Source organism: Meles meles, chromosome 7 (assembly GCF_922984935.1).
Source record: "Meles meles chromosome 7, mMelMel3.1 paternal haplotype, whole genome shotgun sequence".
Taxonomy (NCBI): domain Eukaryota; kingdom Metazoa; phylum Chordata; class Mammalia; order Carnivora; family Mustelidae; genus Meles; species Meles meles.
The window spans coordinates 101,249,669-101,274,000 of NC_060072.1; the positions used below are offsets into that span (position 1 = coordinate 101,249,669).

At 36.9% G+C, this 24,332-nt stretch overlaps 1 protein-coding gene across 3 annotated transcripts in view; it reads right to left on the reverse strand.

Annotated features, from left to right (window-relative positions):
- The window catches only part of TAFA2 (TAFA chemokine like family member 2), a 509,650-nt gene that overhangs the window by 158,346 nt on the left and 326,972 nt on the right, over nucleotides 1-24,332 (reverse strand). The window lies entirely within an intron of this gene.

Consider the following 24,332-nt stretch of genomic DNA (forward strand, 5'->3'; position numbering starts at 1 on the left):
AAAAAGAAAAATATATATATTTAGATAAATTAGTCAAAAAACGTTAAAAAAGAAAAGGGTAAAAGTTTTAAAAAATTTAGCAGAAGAAGGAAAAAGAAAAAAAGAAAAATATTTGAAAAAAGAAAAAAAAATTGAATTAGCCGCAAGACTAAAGAATCATGGGGAGAAAGCCATGAGTTCCGTGCTTTGCTTTCTCCTCCTCTGGAATTGCGCTGCTGTCTTAGGAACTGAACCTGCTTTCCTTGATAGATGAACTTCGTCCTTGTTGATCTTCTGGGGGAGGGGCCTGTTATAGTGACTCTCAAGTGTCTTTGCCCGAGGCGGGATTGCACCGCCCTTACCAGGGACCGGACTAAGTAATCGGCTCGGGTTCGCTTTTGGGAGCTTCTGTTCCCTGAACGCTTTCCATAGCGTTCTGGAGGACGGGAATGAAAATGGCTGCCTCCTAGTCTCCGGCCCGGAGGAGCCGAGAGCCTGGGGCCCCACTCCTCATTACGCCCCCAGAGGATAGCACCCAATCACTCCCATATCCCCAGCCTCTAACCGTGCTCCGAGCTCACCCAGCCCGTGACCAGTTCAAGGTAACCCCGAGCTGAGAGTTCAATCCTCGGCTCTGTCTCTGTAGCCAGCTTCTCTGTTCTAATACCTGCGAGCTCTGCAACACTCCGACACCCCTGATCCTTCTGTGACCCTGCGGGACCTGGGGCCACGCTGTCCCCACGTGAGCTTCACCCTGGTTTAGCCTCTGGAGCAATATCCCACAGTGGAACAGACTTTTAAAAGTCCTGATTTTGTGCTCCGTTGCTCCGCTGCTTGCCGGGAGCCGGCCCCTCCCACCGCGGTCTATCTTCCTGTCGTTTTAGATTCACTTCTCCGCCAGTCCTACCTTTCAGAAAGTGGTTGATTTTCTGTTTCTAGAGTTGCTGTTCTTCTTCTCTTCGATCTCCCGTTGGATTTGTAGGTGTTTGCAATGTTTAGATAAGCTATCGAGCTGATCTCCTGCTACCTGATGTAGTCTCAGCCTGCTACTTCTCCGCCATCTTGACTCCTCCTCCCGATAACTTATATTATTATATTACATTATATTATTATATTATTATATTATTATAAAATTTATAGAACAGTATGATTTGGTAATTTGATAAGAAAGGTATTCACAAAAGGTCAGGATTTGTTTTATTGTGATAAAACAAATATTTTAGTACTTAGTAGGCCAAAATTGTTTCTTACCACACACATGAAAAAAATATGATTAAAATAAATCATATATAAATGAAACAACTTTTTCCTCAAATATGTTCTCATATGAACTCAGTAAGATGTAGATTATTGATCTACTAGATTATATGAGCCACTCCAAGTCCTTAAGGTCTGTTAGGTCAATATTTATTGGGGACTTTTAAAAGTGATGATTAATGACAGGAGAATAATACTATGAAACAGGTATCACAGTAAAAAAAACTGACTAACTTTGGGTCATGCATTTTCAACAGGGATGAAAACAGATTCATGAGAAAAAAATCTTACTGTCTAATTACAAACCATAGCCATATATACAACACAGAATAAACAGATATACAGTATATCTGTGATATTAAAATCTCAAAAGAAAGGGGATCAACTAGGAAAAAAATCTAAAAAGCTCCTTAGAGGGAAAAAATGAGAAAATGTTGTGAAAAGTCCTCTAAGTAAACAAGGATTAGCAAACTCTTCAGTTAAATTAATTCAAAATGTCTTTGACTTCCTTTGATTATTACTACATGATGAGGGCCAGTCATATAGATACATTAAATAAATTCCCCCAAATAAGTTATGGAATGCTTTCTGATAGATATACACTGTCCATTGTAGGTTTGAACATATTTTTTAATTAATGAATTGTTCACAATCAAAAGAGAATGAATGCTTTATGATTTTCATCTTTTTAAAGCATGCAACTATACAATAATGATATATAAATTTATTCAGTAACTACTGAACCCGCCAATACCAGAAAAACTATTATAGTATTTCTGGAAACAGTAAGATTCATTCTCCTCATAGCATACTGTCCTGCTTCAGGTTTATTACCAAAAAATACTTGAATGCATGAGATAGAGAAAGAATACTTGACTCATAGACTAAATAATGTATTTGAAGTCATACTAGAAATAATAAAGATTGTCCATTTTTAACTTTAAATATTCAGAATTTCTCTAATTCTACATTTTCAAATACATACTAAACTGAAAACAAAACCCAGTATCTTAAAATAATGAGAAAATATAGCAAAAAAAAAAAGATTTCTTGAATGAATTTTTAAATTTTTTTTTAAAGTCAACATTACACTTAATGCTGGAACACTAGACCTACCATTAAAATAAGAAGGAAAAAAAAAAAAAGCCACAGGTATCTACTAGGCTACTAATTTCTTAAACTCTTTTGTAGTTTTGTGAATTTATCAATTTCTGTTCAATATTTTAAAATATAAAATCTAAATTAAGAGCATATTTAAAATAAGAGACCATGTTATAATTTTAGTTATGCTATATACTTTAGGAACAGCCAATGCTGATCTAAGAAATATACTTGGATATACATTCAAAGAGCTTATAGCTAAATGGAAAGTAAACATTAACAAATAATTGTACAAATAATTAATTACAATTACGATAAGAGATATAAAGGGTGCCAGGTACTGTACGGCCATATGACAGAGAAGCTAACCTACCAGGATATGAAAAGCTTTCTGGGGGAGATAATAAATATGAATAATGGCTTATAATTAGCTAGACAAATAAAGCAATAAAATGCAAAAATCTCACAGAGGCAAAGGTGACATCAAGGAGCCCAGTGCCTTCAAGAAACTGCAAAAGATAATGTGTCAGGACCACATAAAAAGGGAAGGCACCCAAAGAAGAAGAAAAGATACAAATCACATAGGGCTTTATTAATCATGTTAGAAATTTTGGACTTCATCTTAAGGGTTCTAAGTAAAGAAGTAAAATTGCCAAATACTTACTTTTACAAGCTCGCTTCAGTAGCTGTGTGGATTACAGATCAGAGACAGGAAATACTGGATGAGAAGTAAATTGCTATAGCTCAAAGATAAAGACTATGGAGATGCAGAACATTCGGACTTGAAAGGCAGTTAGGAATTAAAACTAACAGGTTTTTACAATTGATTGAATGTGAGTAAGATGCCAAGAAACCTGCTGAAGATAATGCTGAAGACTCTGTCCTGAACAACTGGGAAGAGAGCAAGAGTAACGTGTGGAGTGGAGAGCATGCTGTTGACAATGCTTTCTAATCTTTCAGGGTTAAACAAATGTCCTGAGAGGCCAAACAGAAACCAGAAGGATAACGGTACCCTCCCTTGACTTTACCAGTAGGAGCCTTCAAGAGAAAGTGGGAATGTTGAGTGTATCTAACAAGGAGGCCCTACCAATACCAAGTTCCCAGTTAGATGCATCTATCTGGTACCTATCCCAGAACCTTCCATAAATACTAAGAAATGAGGCAGGAACAAAAAGAACTAGCCATAGCTTCAGAATTCTACATTCTAAGAATAGAATCCCAAGAGAATACACATGTGGAGGGAAAATTCAAGACCCACTCTCCAATTTGGGACAAATAATAGGAGAGGATGAGACAATACAAAGAAGAAGGAAAAAAAGGCCTGCAGAATGGTATGTTTTAATGAAAAGAAGATACAGTAACTCTAAAAGCAATATCATACCATCATATAAAAATACACAAGATATTTTAAAAGTTTATAAAACTCTTGCTTTGTACTCTCACATAATTCAAGAAAAATACACGTGATCAAAGCAAGGATGAAAAATGAGCAATAACAACAGAATGTGAAGCAAAAGTGTAAAACTGGAAAAGAGGTATGTGGAAATAAAATAGAGCCTAATAAGAAAAAGTATAAGAAAACAAAAAAGAAAATTTATAGCATGATTGGTGTTCTGATTAAAGATGGTAGACTGAAAAACGCATTTAAATAGGAGGCAACAACAACAAAATTTTAGAATTAACTTACTGTCTTAAGAAAGAAAATCTCTAGGTGGCAGTGCAGAATTATCAGAAAATGGGGGACTGAAAGCAGAAGATAGGTCTGGAAAGGGTGTGGGACTGAGGGCAATAGTGAGGAGTATTGGTGAAAGCTGTCTGAGAAGCAATAAAATCTCCAGTTATTCTCCATCATTCTTTGTCACCAGACAGCTGTCCACCTGCCAACCTGGCAAAAGCTTGCAGGTTTATTACTTGGAAAGAGACAGAAAGATTGTCTCTGGACTGGGGATCATAAGAGAGAATAGAGGTTGTAGGCACCATATTGAATGAACTACAGAACTGAAGTGAGACATAACTCCTCACCCCACCTGCTTTGCCTTTCAACTCTCTGACATTCTCAGCCAAGAGATTAAAGGATTCTTTTCTAAGAACTCTGGCCAGTCCAAAAGGGAAAACTCAAATGTAGTGACATCACCACTCCTCCAATAAAAGTTCTGACACATCATCTTAAATTGAATCTCAAACTCTACAAGCTTCACTGACATGCTCAGAGCTTCCAGAGAAGACAGTTTGGGATTAACTATCAGCTTTCTGAGAAACGCTTTTAGCATGGAAGACAGAAACTAAAATATTAAAGGAGGGGGAAAATATAAGAAAAAACTATGCAAGAAGGAATATGTTATAAATGGGGGGCAAGAGAACATTCAAAAAACAAAATGGAGAGCACATAGAAATCAAAAGCATGAAAGAAGATAAAAAATTTTACATAGGTTTAGGCAATAAAGGTAAACACATCTAACCACACAACACCCCCACAAACAAACAAACAAACAAAAACATAAAGCAAAAAGACAGAAAATCTGAGACTATAAAAAGACAAGTCCAGGAGGCCAAACGGCCAAGCAATTAAGGATCCAGAAACAGAGGAGGGAAAAAATAAAATAGAAAAAATGAAAAAAGTGTTATTAAATACAGAATAAAAGAAAGGTTTTCTTTGAAAACTGAAATCTAAGCTTGAAAAGATTTACTCTATAATTTAAAAAAAAAAACAAACTTAGACATGTATTGGCAATATTTTTCAACTTAAGGTAAAGGAAATGATCTTGAAATTATCCAGATACTCTACCCCCCAACTAAAAAAGAAAAACAATATTACCTACAGTTAGTAAAAGAAGCCTGGATTAAAACAGACTGGGGCTCTGAGCTGTGCTCATGCACAATACATATTAATCCAGAGACTAGGCAAAATATAAGCCACTGGTAACATAACAACAAGCATCAGCTCCTTACAAAGTGCTTTCATAAAGCCATAAAGAAAAACAGGGTCATCTAATGAAAACAATAGACAGGGTGCCTGGTGGACTCAGTTAATGAAGCAAATGCCTTCACCCCAAGTCATGATCCCAGGGTCCTGGGATCAAGTCTGACATTAGGCTTCCTGTTCAGTGGGGAGTCTTCTTCTCCCTCTCCTTCTCCCTGCCACTCCTCCTGCTTGTTCTCTCTGTCAAATAAATAAATAAAATCTTTAAAAAAAGAAAACAATAGACAAAATAGATGCTGAGATAATTAATAAAAATACTATTGGTCAATAAATCAATGAGGATATGTATCATTTCAGTAAGTAAAAATTGCAAATTAGAACAGGATAAAGGTGACAAAGATCAAATAGAATAATAAATCCCAGTGTTGATAAGAATGTATAAATTCCATACTCATGGGAATATAAATTGGGATGTTTGCAACGTGACTATATATATATATGTGTGTATATATATACATGCATACATTTAACTTAAAAAAGTTACACACACAACCTGTGAGTATATTAGATTATTTTTATCTGTGTTTCTTTTATATTTTCCAAATATTACAAAATGAACACAAATTATTTTTATAGTTAAAAATATCATTGTCGTTTTTTGGGGACCAAGATGGCAGAGGAATAGGAGACCTAAATATCATCAGGTCCCAGGAGTTCAGCTAGATAGTTCTCAAACCATTCTGAACACCTACAAACTCAACAGAAAAGAGACAAGAAGAAGAGCAGCAATTATAGGAACAGAAAATCGACCACTTTGCAGAAGGTAGGACATGCAGAGAAGTCAATCTGAGGCAACATTTGGGAAGATAGACAATAGGGGGAGGGGCCAGCTCCGGGGAAATGAGAGAGGAGCAGAGCACAAAATAGGAAATTCAGAAGTCTCCACTCAGGGACTCCCCTCCAGAGGCTAAGCGGGGGGTGGAGACCTCACAGGGACAGTGTGGTCTCAGGAGGGACACAAAAAGCTCAGGGATATCTGAGTGTGGCAGAGCTCCCAGGTATCAGAGTGGGGAAGCTGGCTGCAGAGACAGAGCCGAGCCGTGGGCTCTCAGCTCCAGATTACCTTCAACTGTGATCTAAGGCAAAGTTGGGGAACTGCTTCTCAAGCAAGGACCCCACCAGTGGCAGATCCGGAAGACCCCATCCTTCCTCCTCCAGGAGGAGTCATATGGGAGCGTTCTGCAGAAATCTGTTAGGTTAGGAGACTCCAAATGGGGCTGTGCACGAGAGCTAGAAACAGTCATTCACAGAATTCAAGAGATAAGTGAACCATAAGACAAAACAATATTAGGTCCCCAAAAAACGACAATTGGGATTTGAGAAGAAGAAGAAAGAAAGAGAGGGGCAAGAGGTATATTGGAGTGAATTATTGTAGAGAATTTCCCTAATATGGCAAAGGAAATAAGCATCAAAATCCAGGAGGTATAGAGAACCCCCCTCAAAATCAATAAAAAATAGGTCCATACCCATCATCTAATAGTAAAACTTACAAGTTTTAGTGACAAAGAGAAAATTCTGAAAGCAGCTCAGGAAAAAAGGTCTGTAACATACAATAGTGGATATATGAGATTGGCAGCAGACCTATCCAGAGAGACCTGGAAGGCCAGAAAGGAATGGCATGACATATTCAGAGCACTAAATAAGAAAAATATGCAGCCAAGAATACTATATCCAGTTAGGCTGTCACTGAAAACAGAAGGAGAAATAAAAAGCTTCCAGGACAAACAAAAATTGAAACAATTTGCAAACACCAAACCAGCTATACAGGAAATACTGAAAGGGGTCCCCTAAGCAAAGAGAGACCCAAAAAGTAACAGACCAGAAAGGAACAGAAACGTTATAGAGTAACAGTCAACTTACAGGCAATACAATGGCACTAAATTCATATCTTTCAATAGTTACCCTGAATGTAAATGTGCTAAGTGCCCCAATCAAAAGACACAGGGTATCAGACTAGATTAAAAAAAAGAAAAAAAAAAAAAAACAGACCCGTCAATATGCTGTCTACAAGAAACTCGTTTTAGACCCAAAGACACCCCCAGATTTAAAATGAGGGAATGGGAAACAATTAACCATGCTAATGGACATCAAAAGAAAGCTGAGGTGACAATCCTTATATCAGATAAATTAGATTTTAAGCCAAAGACTATAATAAGAGATGAGGAGGGACACTATATCATACTTAAAGGGTCTATCCAACAAGAAGATCTAACAATTTTAAATATCTATGTCCCTAACATGGGAGCAGTAAGTTATATAAACCAATTAACAACTAAATCAAAGAAGCATATCAAAAATAAAACAATAATAGTAGGGGACTTTAACAACTCCCTCACTGAAATGGACAGATCATCTAAGGAAAAGATAAAAAAGGAAATAAAGGCTTTTTTTTTTTTTAACATTTTATTTATTTATTTGACAGAGAGAGATCACAAGTAGGCAGAAAGGCAGGCAGAGAGAGTGAGAGGGAAGCAGGCTCACCGCCGAGCAGAGAGCCCGATGCGGGACTCGATCCCAGGACCCTGAGATCATGACCCGAGCCGAAGGCAGCGGCTTAAACCACTGAGCCACCCAGGCGCCCCGGAAATAAAGGCTTTAAATGATATACTGGACCAGATGGACATCACAGAGGTATTTAGAACATTCCATCCAAAAATAACAGAGTAGACATTCCTCTCTACTGCACATGGAACATTCTTCAGAATAGATCACATCCTGGGTCACAAATCAGGTCTCAAATGGTACCCTGCCTATTTTCAGACCACAATGCTCTGAAACTAGAACTCAATCACAAAAGGAAAGTTGGAAAGAACTCAAATTTCTTTGAGTTTGGAGGCTAAAGAGCATCCTATTAAAGACTGAATGGGTCAACCTGTAACTTAAAGAAGAATTCATGGAAACAAATGAAAATGAAAACACAGCTATTCAAAATCTTTGGGACACAACAAAGGTGGTCCTGAGAGGAAATATATAGCAATACAAGCCTTTCTCAAGAAACAAGAAAGGTCTCAAGTACACAACCTAACCCTACACCTAAAGGAGCTGGAGAAAGAACAACAAAAAGAGCCTAAATTCAGTAGGAGAAGAGAAATAATAAAGATCAGAGGAGAAATCAAGGAAATAGAAATGAAAAGAACAGCAGAACAAATCAATGAAACTAGGAGCTGGTTCTTTGAACGAATTAATAAGATTGATAAACCCCTGGCCAGACCTATCAAAAAGAAAAGAGAAAGGACCCAAATACATAAAATCATGAATGAAAAAGGAGAGATCACAACCAACACCAAAAAAATGCAAACAATTATAAGAACATATTATGAGCAACTACATGCCAGCAAATTTGACAATGTGGAAGAAATGGATGCATTCCTAGAGACATATAAACTACTAAAACAGAGCCAGGAAGAAATAGAAAAGCTGAATAGACCCATGCCAGTAAGGAGATTGAAGCAGTCATCAAAAATCTCCCAACACACAAGAGCCCAGGGCCAGATGGCTTCCCAGGGGAATTCTACCAAACATTTAAAAAAGAATTAATTCTCCTGAAACTGTTCCAAAAAATAGAAATGGAAGGAAAACTTCCAAACTCATTTTAGGAGGCCAGCATTATCTTGATGCCAAAACCAGACAAAGACTCCATCAAAAAAGAGAATTACAGACCAATATCCTTGATGAACATGGATGCAAAAATCCTCACCAAAATACTAACCAGTAAGATCCAACAATACATTAAAAGGATTATTCACTACGACCAAATGGGATTTATTCCTGGGCTGCAAATTTGGTTCAGCATCTGCAAATCAATCAATGTGATATAAGATGCTAATAAAAGAAAGAACAAGAACCATATGATACTCTCAACAGATGCAGAGAAAGCATTTGACAAAGTACAAAATCCTTTCTTGATCAAACTCTTCACACCCAAACTACTAGAATTCATACAGCAATTCAGTAATGTGGCAGGATACAAAGTCAATGTACAGAAATCAGTGGCTTTCTTATACACTAACAATGAAAATACAGAAAGGGAAATTAGAGAATCGACTCCATTTACTATAGCACCATGAACCATAAGATACCTGAGAATAAACCTAACCAAAGAGGTAAAGGATCTGTACTGAAGGAACTACAGAACACTCATGAAAGAAACTGAAGAAGACACAAAAAGATGGAAGACTATTCCATGCTCTTGGAGCAGAATAAACATTGTTAAAATGTCTATACTGCCTAGAGCAATCTATACTTTTAATGCCATTCCGATCAAAATTCCACCGGTATTTTTCAAAGAGCTGGAGCAAATAATCCTAAAATTTGTATGGAATCAGAAGAGATCCTGAATTGCTAAGGAAATGGTGAAAAAGAAAAACAAAACTGGTGGCATCACATTGCCTGATTTCAAGCCTTACTACAAAGCTGTGATCACCAAGACAGCATGGTACTGGCATAAAAACAGACACATAGACCAGTGGAACAGAGTAGAGAGCCCAGATATGGACCCTCAACTCTATGGTCAAATAATCTTCGACAAAGCAGGAAAAAATACACAGTGGAAAAAAGACAGTCTCTTCAATAAATGGTGCTGGGAAAACTGGAAAGCTGTACGTAGAAGAATGAAACTCGACCATTCTCTTACACCGTACACAAAGATAAACTCGAAAATGGATAGAAGACCTCAACATGAGACAGGAATCCATCAGAATCCTAGAGGAGAACATAGGCAGTAACCTCTTCGCTATCAGCCACAGCAACTTCTTTCAAGATATGTCTCCAAAGGCCAAGGAAACAAAAGCAAAAATGAACCTTTGGGACTTCATCAAGATCAAAAGCTTCTGCACAGCGAAGGAAACAGTCAACAAAGAGCCAACCCACGGAATGGGAGAAGATATTCGCAAATGACAGTACAGACAAAAAGCTGATATCCAGGATCTATAAAGAACTTCTCAAACTCAACACACACAAAACAGATAATCATGTCAAAAAATGGGCAGAAGATATGAACAGACACTTCTCCAATGAAACATACAAATGGCTCTCAGACACATGAAAAAATGTTCATCATCACTAGCCATCAGGGAGATTCAAATTAAAACCACATTGAGATACCACCTGACACCAGTTAGAATGGCCAAAATTAGCAAGACAGGAAACAACGTGTGTTGGAGAGGATGTGGAGAAAGGGGAACTCTCTTACTCTGTTGGCGGGAATGCAAGTTGGTGCAGCCACTTTGGAGAACAGTGTGGAGATTCCTTAAGAAATTAAAAATAGAGCTTCTCTAAGAATAGATCTAGAATAAATCTAACCAAAAATTCCCTGCAATTGCACTACTGGGTATTTACCCCAAAGATACAGATGTATTGAAAAGAAGAGTCATCTGTACCCCAATGTTCATAGCAGCAATGGCCACAGTTGCCAAACTGTGGAAAGAACCAAGATGCCCTTCAGTGGACCAATGGATAAGGAAGATGTGGTCCATATACACAATGGAGTATTATGCCTCCATCAGAAAGGATGAATACCCAACTTTTGTAGCAACATGGACTGGACTGGAAGAGATCATGCTGAGTGAAATAAGTCAAGCAGAGAGAGTCAATTATCATATGGTTTCACTTGTTTGTGGAGCATAAGAAATAACATGGAGGACATGGGGAAATGGAGAGGAGAAGGGACTTGAGGGAAATTGGAAGGGGAGATGAACCATGAAAGACTATGGACTCTGAAAAACAATCTGAGGGTTTTGAAGGGGCAGGGAGTGGGAGGTTGGGGGAACCTGGTGGTGGGTATTATGGAGGGCACATATTGCATGGAGCACTGGGTGTGGTGCATAAACAATGAATTCTGTTACACTGAAAAGAAATTAAATAAAAATAATTAATTAATTAAAAAGCCTCTTCACAGTGTATGGATAGAGGGTACGTACTTCAATATTATCAAAGCCAACTATGAAAAACATACAGCAAATATCATCCTCAGTGGGGAAAAACTGAAAGCTTTTCTGCTAAGGTCAGGAACACGGCAGGGATGTCCATTATCACCATTGCTATTCAACATAGTACTAGAAGTCCTAGCCTCAGCAATCAGACAACAAAAAGAAATAAAAGGCATCTGAATCGGCAAAAAGTCAAATTCTCACTCTCTGCAGATGATAGGATCCTTTATGTGGAAAACCCCAAAGACGTCACTCCAAATTTGCTAGAATTTGTACAGGAATTCAGTAAAGTGTCAGGATATAAAATCAATGTATGAAAATCAGTTGCATTTCTATACTCCAATGGCAAGACAGAGGAAAGAGAAGTTAAGGAGTCGATCCCATTTACAATTGCACCCAAAATCATAAGATACCTAGGAATAAATCTAACCAAAAAGGCAAAGAATCTGTACTCACAAAACTATAAAGTACTCATAAAAGTAATTGAGGAAGATACAAAGAAATGGAAAAGCATTCCATGTTCATGAATTGGAAGAACAAATATTGTGAAAATGTCTATTCTAACTAAAGCAATCTACATTTAATGCAATCCCTATCAAAATGCCATCAATTTTTTTCAAAGAAATAAATAATCCTAAAACTTATATGGAACATGAAAAGACCCCGAATTGCCAGAGGAATTTTGAAAAAGAAAGCCAAAGTTGGTGGCATTACAACTCCAGACTTCATGCTCTATTACAAAGCTGTCACCATCAAGACAGTATGGTACTGACACAAAAACAGACACATAGATCAATGCAACAGAATAGAGAGCCCAGAAATGGACCTTCAACTCTATGGTCAACTAATCTTCGACAAAGCAGGAAAGAATGTCCAATGGAGAAAAGATAGTCTCTTCAGCAAATGGTGTTGGGAAGAAGGAAACTGGACCATTTCCTTACACTATACACAAAATAGACTCAAAATGGATGAAAGACCTCAATGTGAGAAAGGAATCCTTCAAAACCCTTGAGGAGAACACAGGCAGCAACCTCTTCAACCTCAGCCGCAGCAACTGCTTCCTAGAAACATCACCAAAGGCAAGGGAAGCAAGGGCAAAAATGAACTATTGGGACTTCATCAAGATCAAAAGCTTTTGCACAGGGACAGAAACAGTCAAAAAAACAAAAAAACAAAAGACAATGGGCAGAATGAGAGAAGATATTTGTAAATGACATATCAGATAAAGGGCTAGTATACAAAATCTATAAAGAACTTATCAAACTCAACACCCAAAAAACAAATAACCCAATCAGGAAATTGGCAAAAGACATGAATAGACATTTCTGTAAAAAAGACATCGGAATGGCCAACAGACACATGAAAAAGTGCTCCCCATCACTCGGCATCAGGGAAATACAAATCAAAACCACAATGAGATACCACCTCACACCAGTCAGAATGGCTAAAATTAACAAGTCAGAAAACAATAGATGTTGGCAAGGATGTGAAGAATGGGGAACCCTCCTATTCTGTTGGTGGGAGTGCAGCCACTCTGGAAAACAGTATGGAGGTTCCTGAAAAAGCTGAAAATAGAGCTACCCTACAACCCAGCAATCACACTACTGGGTAATTACCCTAAAGATACCACTGTATGATCCAAAGGGGCACATGCACCTCAATATTTATAGCAGCAATGTCCACAATAGCCAATTTATGGAAAGAACCTAGATGTCCATCAACAGATGAATGGATAAAGAAGTTGTGGGATATATAAATACAATGGAATACTATGCAGCCATCAAAACCCCCCAAATCTTGCCATTTGCAACAACGTGGATAGAACTAGACAGTATCTTGCTAAGCAAAATAAGTCAATCAGAGAAAGACAATTATTATATGATCTCACTAATATGAGGAATTTGAGAAACAAGAGGATCATACAGGAAGGGAAAAATGAAACAAGACAAACCAGTGAGGGAGACAAACCATAAGAGACTCTTAATCTCAGGAAACAAACTGAAGGTTGCTGGAGGTGAGGGGGTGGGATGAATGAGGTGACTAACTGATGGACATCAGGGAAGGTATGTGCTATGGTGAGAAGAAAATAAATAATAGGAAAAAATCATTGTCAAATCACAATAATATTTTAAAATTTAAGTTATTTGACTTAATAATTCCATCACTAAAAATCTAACTTAATAAATAGATATGGGGAAAAACAATGCACATACAAATATTTATTACAAGATTATTCTTACTAGAGAAAAATAAACAGTTCAAATACCCAGTATTATAGTATTTTTAAGTATTTTCACAGGAAACATGAAGATCTGCTTGCAATAGAAGTAAGAAAGGAGAAAAATCTATGGATATATTCTCTTTTTTTAAAGATTTTATTTATTCATTTGACAGAGAAAGAGACAGCAAGGGAGGGAACATAAGCAGGGGCAGTGGGAGAGGAAGAAGCAGGCTTCCTGTCAAGGAGAGAGACTGATGTGGGGCTCGATCCCAAGACCCTGGGATCATGACCTGAGCTGAAGGCAGTCACTGGGTAACTGAGCTCCCCGTGTGCCCTATGGATATATTCTTGATATTATATGAATAATATTCAAGAGTAAATAGTGATTTATACAGAGGATTACAGGTATTTTATTATTTTTTTAATTATTTATTTATTTTTTTTTATAAACATATAATGTATTTTTATCCCCAGGGATAAAATTACAGGTAGTTTAAAGTTTTTAAATACTTTTATTTATTTTCTAAACTTTCTCAACAGTGTAGGAATGCTTTGTGTTCTGAGAAATAGAAAAATTATTTTAAACCATTAAACTTGAAATTCAGTGTATATTCAGTGTATCTAAAGATATACAATGGATACGATCAAGCTGTAAGAGTTACATAAGCTTTTCAAACAGATCAGAAGAACAAAACATTGAATTGGCCAAGGAATTGATGAATAATTCAAATAATAGTAAACGAATAGTTCAAAAATTTATTCATTCATTAATACTCAAAAATATTAATTAAAACTTGAATGAGAGGCTATGTCAGGACCTTTTGATTTAACAAAGTTTTTTAAAAATTAGTAGCCAATATTTTCAGACTGGTGAGATGTGAAGTTTTGTATACCTCTGTGAGGAAATAAAGAACAATTTGATAATATAAATATTCCTATATAAATAATATAAACCTATCTAAATATTCCTCTGATAGATACTTGTCATTTTCTTCCCCAACATTTTTCTTCTTTATTAAGATGTTATTTATTTATTTGAGAGAGAAAGACCATAAGCAGGGGGTGTGGCAGAAGGAGATGGAGGGAGAATCAGGCTCCCCTTGAGCAGGGAGCCCCATGTAGGGCTCTGTGCCAGGATCCTGGGATCATGACCTAAGCCAAAGGCGATGCTTAAGCAACTGAGCCACCCAGGCAACACTTCTCCAACATTTTTCTGTTTTCATTCTTCTCTGTATTCAAGGAAGCTAGAAGCTTAGATACTAGATTTCTCAGATTGCCCTGTGGCTTAGATTTTGCCCATCAAGGTGTAACAGCCATAAGAGGTGGATTTCAATCTCCCTCAAAAGAACCCATCGCAAAGAACATAGGTGACCTATGACCTCCATCTGCCCCACATGAAGATCCATTATAGACTCCCACCAAGGCCACACATTCCCTGAGCTGCTACCAGTCAATGACTAAGCAAAATAGGAGAACTACAGCCCGTTATGGGACACTCTCCAAAACGTATCCTTTGCTCAAGGATGCCACATTAGTTTAGATAAGACCTTTCCAAAACTGGGCTCAAGCTTGAGGCTGTTCCTCCTTCCTAATCTTCCTTCCTTGTCTTCTTCACAAGGATCAGACCTTCTTCATGGTCTGAAGTCTCACCCCATCTACTCCTGCTTCTGCCCTCTTTGTACTTCAAAAGTGTTTCCTTCAATAAATTTCTTACACACTGAATTCCATCATGGAACCTGTTTCTAGGAAGAAGGCTCTCATAAGAAAGGGAGACTGAAGGGAGTAAAAGTCATCTATTTTTTTGCCTGCTTCTGGCTTCAGAAGTACTAAGGGAGGATAACGTTGATGCCTGGAGGTTTTTGCAGCATTAGCAGAGTCCAGCAGCACTGACAGCATTCAGCTTCCCAGGCCCTGCAATATGATGAGGGAATTGGTTCAGGCTTCCTCCTCAGTGGCAATGGAAGTGATTCCTATATCAGGGTCAGTGCTTTAAGGACCTCAACAGCAAACCTATTCAGTTCTGGGTAACACCGCTTCCTTATGCTCTTCCACCTCTAGGGGGAGGAATGGATTTCTGTGGTTACCACTGTCTGGGTAGTACTATGATCCTTCTTTGTTTCCTTCTCCTTCCCTTTCAACACTTTTGTAACCAAGTCCCTATTTTAAACCACTTTAATATGATTTCCCCATTCCTGAGCAAGTGGGAAATGATACAAATCTGTTTTATTCTTTTTGAGGTCAGAAATTCTCATTAGTGTTAACTTTGTAAAGAAATTAATATGAACAAAATTTATTAATAAACCCAATGCACAATTATTAAATATTAAATGTAAACAATTATTGTACAAAAATTTTAGATTAACACTAATAAAAAAGTCCCAAAGAAATCTAACAGTAGGGTGCCTGGGTGGCTCAGTCGGTTAATTGTCTGCCTTTGGCTTGGGTCATGATCTCAGGGTCCTGGGATTGAGTCCCACATTGGGCTTCCTGGTCAGTTTGGAGCCTGCTTCCCCCTCTCCCTCTGACTGCCACTCCTCCTGCTTGCACTTTCTCTCTCTCTTTCAAATAAATAAATAAAATCTTTAAAAAAATTTTTTAAAAGAAATCTAACACGAGAGGTAAGTAATTTACCAAAGAAATTTAGAGTACATTTTTATGTTTTCTTATGCCCCAGTTAAAGATATGTGTTTATGAATAGTTTTTAGATATATAAGTAAATACACATCATTTACTGTTAACTATATAAAGTGGGGAGAAAATGAATTTAAATATGTGATTATGACTCATAAATTTCCTATCTGAGAAATATACCCTGGGGAAATTTTATACATGTAAATCAAAATACATGTACAATAATGTCCACAGCAGCACTGTCAAAAACAACCAACAACTTGAAAGACCCAAATGTCTGTCAACAGTAAAAGAAATAAACACATCACAATATTTCATATAGTAGAATCCTATGTCACAGCATAGATGAATCTCTGGAGAAAATCTTCAGGGTAAGCAGCAAATCACACTAAAAAAAAAGCTGTAACAGGATTCTATTTTTACAGAATTAAAAACCACATAAAATTATATTCTATTGTTTAGGGGTAGAAAGTCGGGAAAAGAGAATGTATGACTGTGGGAGGAGGGGTTGTAGTCAGGGTTAGGCATGAGGGGTAGTGAGGGGCTGACATTCTATTTCTTGTCCTGGTTGGTAGTTGCCCAGTTGTTTGCTTTAAAATTATTCTTTCATGTGTACATATATGTTTTATGCACTATTCTATAAGCATGAGATATCTTAAAATAAAAGAGAGAAGAAAAAGGTCAGGATATAGTAGGGTAAACTCTAGGAAAACAACACCTCTACCTACATGGTTTAAAATAGAATCACCAGCTCAAGGCGGCTTAGTCTTTCACACACCTAAGTCCATGTCAATAAATGTGTGAATATGTAAATGAATGAACATCAAGCTTTCAGGTATTTTAATAAGTTCATAAATTAAACCAGAAGAAAATACACCCAAATGCCATCTAGTAATTACCATGTGGAAAAATTATGGGCGTCCCTATTTGTCTTCTTGGTATTTTTCTTTGTTACCAAAATTTCTCAAATAAACATGTATTACACTGAAAATAAAATAATTAAATGTGTTGTTCAAAGTTCAGAATAGGGTCGGTGTACGTGTAAGTTTCATATCACATGGGACATGCCTATTTTGTTCACTTTTATTTTTACTGAAGTATAGGTAAAACACAATGTTACATTAGTTTCAGGTGTATGACACAGTGATTTTTAAAAGTTTATACATTATGCTATGATCACCACAAGTGTAGCTGCCATCTGTCATCATATAATGCTATTACAATACCATGGGCTATATTCCCTATGCTGTACCCTATCTCCAGAACTTGATCTAAAACTCAACGCTCAAAATAGATTAGCGATCTCTATAGATTAACAGACCCTCAAAATAGATTCTGTATACTGCGTAGTTAGTTGGATAATTGAATAAACTATCAAACCAACAGACAAGTAAAAAAAAATTTTTTTTTGGTTAAAAAAATTAAATGACTGCTCTGTCATCCAAGCTTTGAACAGAAAATCATCTCAATTTTTTTCCTTTGAAAAAATTCCCTGTAACCAAAAGTCCCAAATCAGATGAATAATTTCTTTGTATGACAGTGAGGATAGTATATACTCAATCTTAGCTAATGAATTTTAATTTTCTTTTTTGTCTGTAACTCACCTGTGTGTACTTCTTTTACACTAAAAACAGACCCTTTACCAACCCAAATATCCAAGGATGACTCATTTTCTTTAAATTTAGTTTGGACATGATGGGTAGAGGAAGAAAAGGCAAGAAAACATATTAGCCTTCTAAGATTAATGACTGTATTTTTCTGTTAGGAACTTGGAGTCCTAAACTGAAATGTTTCCTCTCTGATCCCAAATATCTGAAGCTGGACCTAATGTAATTGCTTCCAAGGGGGAAATACTGCTTATACTTTCTGACTGGCTATCACAATGCCCGAGTTCATCACCACCCCCTCCCAAAATGCCCAGCCCAGTACAACCATGAGAATTCCGAATTGAATCTCCGTGGCAGTTTGAGCAATAAACTTATTTATCTGTGTGTGAGGCACTGTTAGTTCCCAAAGGTAAGAATATTTTATTAAGCTGGTGACATTTTCTGATTTTTAGATATCTCATTTTTCAAATCCAAATGCTGTGGATTTCTAGTGTTTCTACATCATGTTCAGAAAACAGAGTAACACAATTCTCCATTTGGTTGCTCTTGAGAGCACAATGCTATGGCACTGATATTTTCGAGTTATTTATTCCATTCTTTCATCTTCTACATATACCTGTTCTGTAATGACCTAATCTCCTATCAATGTCTTTCTGACATACTCTACTCTATGAATATCATCCTTCTTGCTATACCTCACTGTTTCCAGGCATGCTCCTACTTGAAAGCATTCATACTTACTGCTGCTTTACCTGGAACATCTTTTCCCTAGTTATTTCTGTGGTTGGCTCCACTGGAAACTTTAGGTCTTGCCCAAAGGCCTTATTTAAAATTACAGCCCCTCTTGAACACTTCCTATAGCTCTTCTTTTATTTTTTTTATACCATTTATATGATAAAAATATTTTATTTTTCTTTTTATTGTCTGTTTTCCTACCTCTAGGACAAAAACCCCATAAAGACAAAGGTTTTTGCCTCTTTTATGGACTGCTATATTCTCAGGCCTTATTGCAGGTACTTGAAAACTATTGAGTAAAACAAATTTTCCATCAGAATTACCCAATCTTAATATTCCTATGAAAACTACCAAGATACTCTAGGAATCTAGGGCACTGATTCCCAGAAAGGGGATGCCTTTACCAGGGGAAACAGTAAGAGTCCTGGTAAACATAAAGCTACAGCTGCTGCGTGGTCAATCCCAAAGACCAGCAAGAAGGAAAGAAGTTAATACTGATGCAGTAAATGACTTTGATGACCCTGAGGAAGAGGGTAACTGCTGTATATGGGAGGAGGGAGTGCAGAGAAAAGTATGGTAGGTTCTCAGAAGATAACTGGGCCACTTTTTGGCATCCCCATACTCAGTTATAACTATAAATTTTTAAGTACAACCATAGCATTAAGAACATGATAATCCATGGCTCAGAACTCTCAGGTATGATGTATGGGTAAAACATCCAACAAGCCTCCCAGATGAGCAGAAGTGCTGACTGAAGGGAAGGGAAATCTAAAATGGCTAAGGGAGGGGGCGGATATGAGTATCAATAATGGCCTTGGTACCAACTGCATTATCAACTTGGGGGGCACCATTCCTCCTCAAGTACATTTCCTTGAAAATTACAACCAACTGTGACCAATTTGATAAGCTTTGCCTGGATGAAGTGAACTTATCTAAGCAGCAAATGGATCTGAGGGCTATGAGAAATGGAGTAGCAGAATATGGATGCTGATACATTACCAAGATTCTTTTTTCATCAGCTATGCACCTCTTCTCCATTTGCTGTGCATGTTAGCAGATTACAGTTCATAGCTCTTCCCTTCCTTAGAGGTTCTCCCTCTGCAAAAGAGGAGCCCCTTTCCCAGGAAGGCTATTCCCTGCCTTGGGGAATAGATCAACAGCCAGTGACTAATGAACACAGGGTAGAAGAGGCTATCTATCTTCTCTCAAAGAGAGGCCAACTCTGTGGAGCAATGCATGATTCAGAGCCCCTCCATAGGATCCGACCAGGCTGTCCTCCAGCTGAGACTCTGCTTGTGTTTAGCTTTCATTTCCTGTTCTACCTTGCTGCCCTCAATCTCCTCCTGAGAGCGCTCTTTCAATAAATCGCATAAACAAGAATTCCTGACTTGGCTCTGCTTTTGAAGAACTTTACCTAAGACATACGATAGTATGCAAATCATCTGAAAGAATGCAAACAAACTGGGGGTTGCTGCGGGGAGGTAGGATTGGGAGAGGGGGAGGGGGCTATGGACATTGGGGAGGGTATGTGCTATCGTGAGTGCTGTGAAGTGTGTAAACCCGGCGATTCACAGACCTGTACCCCTGGGGATAAAAATACATTATATGTTTATTAAAAAAAAAAAAAAAATTTGGAAGGGGAGGTGAACCATAAGAGACTATGGACTCTGAAAAACAACCTGAGGGTTTTGAAGGGTCAGGGGTGGGAGGTTGGGGGAACAGGTGGTGGGTAATGGGGAGGGCACGTTTTGCATGGAGCACTGGGTGTTGTGCAAAAACAATGAATACTGTTACGCTGAAAAAATAAATAAAATGGAAAAAAAAAAAACCTTTCTGAAAAAATAAATAAAAACAATAAAAAAAAAGAATGCATCCTAAGCATAGGCCTTAAAAATTCTCACAAATATGATTCCAGTGAATATTATTAGCTCACAATTTTTTGCTAAGTCACCAAACTTTAAAATACATATCATGAATGAGACTCACCAGGAAGAAAACACAAAAATTTCATTAAATATATTCAACTCAAACATAAAACATAAATATATAAAAAACATGTATTATGCATACAAAATATATATACAATATGTAATATAATTTTAATAAACTACCCATAATAATTATGTTTCAAGATATTTGCATAATATATATATGACATATACACAATATAGTGTATATTATATATAATTTTATCTTTATTATATGTTGAATATATAATATATACAAAATATACATAATACATAATTTTAAAATATATCATATAGTATTATATATAATAAAGACCTATATAATATATACAAAACATATGTAATACATATTAAGTATATAAAAAGAGGAAATACAAACATAAATGACAGCAAAAATATATCAGTACCAAAAGCCAATTTACCAAAAAACAAAATTGTGAATAGCATGTAATAGATGAAATGAAAACTCAATATATGGATGAAAGGCAGATTAGACTGAAGAGAACACAGAACTAATGTGGTAGGAAGATGTGAATAAATATCCCAGAATTTACTGACTTGAAGGTAGAAGATACAGATGCTGAAACAAACAGGACACTGTGAGAAAGCTGACATCCACATAAGCAGAATTCTAGATAGTAATGACAAAGGTGTAGAAGAAATATTTGATGAGATAATGTCTGAAATTTTTTCAATAGTATAAAAAATGTAAAATAGCGTAAAAAATAGTGTAAAAAGAAATTTACTACTAGCTAAATATCATGGTTGTATGGAGCCAGACTGCCTAAATTTGAATCCTGCCTTCTGGTTACTAACTAGCCAATCAAGGACAAATTATTTAACCATTCCTTGCTATAGTTCCGGATCCATAAAGTGGGTTTAATGATAGTACATACTTCAGAGATTGTTGTGAAGATTAAATGAACTGATACCTGTAAAGCTCTGAGAATAGTGCTGTTGAGTTTTTAATATTTATCTTCATTATTTTTATCTTGAAAGCTTATACAAGGTACTCTGAATCAAAGATTCCTTATGATTATCTCATAATAAATAAGTACATTGGCCTGCTTTGACCTATGCCTTCCTCATAAGGAAGGCCAGGTCATATGTCCTATGTAAGTAGCTAAAAACTCTACAGGTGAGTAACAGAGTAGAATGGGTTTTTTTTTTTTTTCCACTTTAATACAGGAGAGACAGTCATCTGCTCCCAATCTGGAAAGGGGAAAAAATATCTTTTGCTGCTTTGAGATAGATTGGAAAGGATCCTAGGTTGTCACTCTAATCTTTCGAATGTAAATACATCTTTCCATGGACAAAATAAACCCCAGGTGTCTCCAAGATGGAGTTTCACACCCAGCGAGGTGGTGCCCCAATCTTTCAGGCACTTGAGACCTTAACCTAGGGACCTAATCAAAGCTGTAACATTTAGCTCATTTAAGGAGTTAAGGGGAGTTTTACTGTCCTTTTCAATCAAAGAAACTACACAAATAACTAGAGGTAGGAAGAGTTTCAGGAGGCTACGGCTTTTTGTAGCGCTGAGAAATTCAAGCAAGTTTCACTTCCCCACAAATACCTGGCGTACACTGAGTTTGTGTTGTTATATAAATAAAAATAAACACAACTGATGAAATTATAAAGATAAGAGCAAAAAGTAATGGCATATAAGAAAAGACACAAGAAAGAGGACCAACAAAGGCAAAAGCTGATTCTTAGCAATCCTGACCAATTCTGGTGAGACTAATCAAGAAAAGAGAGAAGGCGCACTGAGCACTATTCACCCAGAAAGGAGAGAGATCTACACATACAGCAAGATTAAAAATATGGTAAGAAGATTCCTTGAAAGACTCTACTAGTACTACCACTTTGGAAAACCATTTGGCATTATCTGGTAAGACTAAAGATATGCACGCCCAGGACCCAGCAATTTTGCTCCTCCGAATGCGTTCTCAAGAAACTCTTGTAGATGCACACCGGGGGAAAGTGCAAGAATATTTATAGACGCATTGTTCCCAATGGCAGGGACATAGAATACCAAGTGTTCATGTACAAGAATATAAAAATATTAATTGTGGTGACTTCATACAATAAAATGTGGAATAACCGTAAAAATGAATTAACTATAGCTATATGCCATTAACCCTAATGAATGCCACAAGTGCCTGCTGGGCAAAGTAGGAAATCACAGAAAAATACAGTATGATACTATTATGAAAATTCAGTAACAGTCATAATTAAGGAATATGCCACTTGGGGATATATAAATGCACGGTGAAATTAGAAATAAATGCCAAAGGATTATAATCAAAAAATTTAAGTGTAGTGATTGTCTGGGGAAGGAGACAAAGGAATGAAATCTGAGTGCCAGACCTGGCCAGTTTCCAGAGTATTAAAACTGTGGCATTTCTAAACTGGGTGGTGAGTAGGCACTACATGTTCATTTTAGGGACATGACTTATATATACATTATACTTATTATTTTAAACTATTTTAATAGTTTAAAACAAAAGGGGCATTTTGCATGAATTGTATCACTTGGCTTTGGAGCTGAGAAAGCATCTTTGCCATTAACCCTTGCTCCACCAAAGTGATTCCCACTGTTCCCATAAATCTCCCCACTTCTCTCGGTTCTTTTATAGTCTGGGAAAGGGCACTGGAGTGGCTACCCATCACAGAAGGGATGGTATGTCTTCTCTTATTAAGCCCAAGTAGCTTGCAAGTCTCACTAAAAGGTGAGTATTTAACAGTACTTTGTCCTTAGATTTGGTCCATTGCTGCCAATTTAGAGGCATGGGGAATAATGTCCTCCTCGACATTTTTTTATTTTTCCACAAATAACAACTATCAAAGAGGATTTGTGGATCAGTATGCTGTATTAAAGAAAATTCTAGAACAGACCTATGACATAATTAATATTATATGTATACACAGGCACACACACACACTGTGGGATGAAAACAGAAATATGAAATATGAAAGGCCTCTTCACAAAATTCTCTTACTTTGAAAGATGTCTCTTTTTGGTTTTAAACACAGGGGAAAAGCTTTTACCTCAGAGCCATCACTTCATCACACCACATCCCTCTCCCTGGTGTTAATGTTCCATGTAATGCTAATTAAATGCACATGTGTAACTAATTTAAGTATTACAAAATTCAAGGCACTCTAAACTCCCTCTTCCCCCAAAAATAAAATTTAAAAGTTGCTTATCTGTAGACTTTACAGAGGACAGAAAATTGAATTGTAAAATCATATTTCACAGAAAAATCTAAATTGACTAGTCAGGCTATGAATACTTGATTGTGGTAGGAACAGTTCGGAAATAGCCCCATTTTAATTCATTTGGAAAAGGTGGCTATTCATTATACAGAGTCGTTGGCTCAGGAAAGAGAACAGAAAGGGCTGAACTGTCAGGCTTAACACATATGTGTAAAACAAATATTCTCACTCTGTTCTGAATTGAGCCTGCTGAATATCACATTAGGGATAGAGTCCAAAAGGTGGTCAGAGACGTACTCTAGCATGAAGAAATACAATCCACAAAAAGCACAGAGGGGAAATTTCCATAGATACATATTATTAAGACACAGATCATTAAAGATACTTTCATTCCCAGGTTGTTAGCAATTTGAAACTCATGTTGATTACATGACAACCAAACATTTTAGCATCAATATCTTAAAAATGGAAGTGACAGGGAAAGGCAGAGTCTTTGAACACTATTTTCAGAAATGGCAGTAATCCTGGAAACAATCATGCTTCCCCCATCAAAGCCATATAAAGGATAACTCTCTGCATTTTTACTTAAAGAGAATTACCGGGGGGAACCCATACCTAGTAAAACTAACAGACCAGTGAAGATAGAACATGATAGTCTGTGTTAAAGGAGATCTTTCACTTTCCACAGAGATAAGAAGGGAAAAAAAGCAG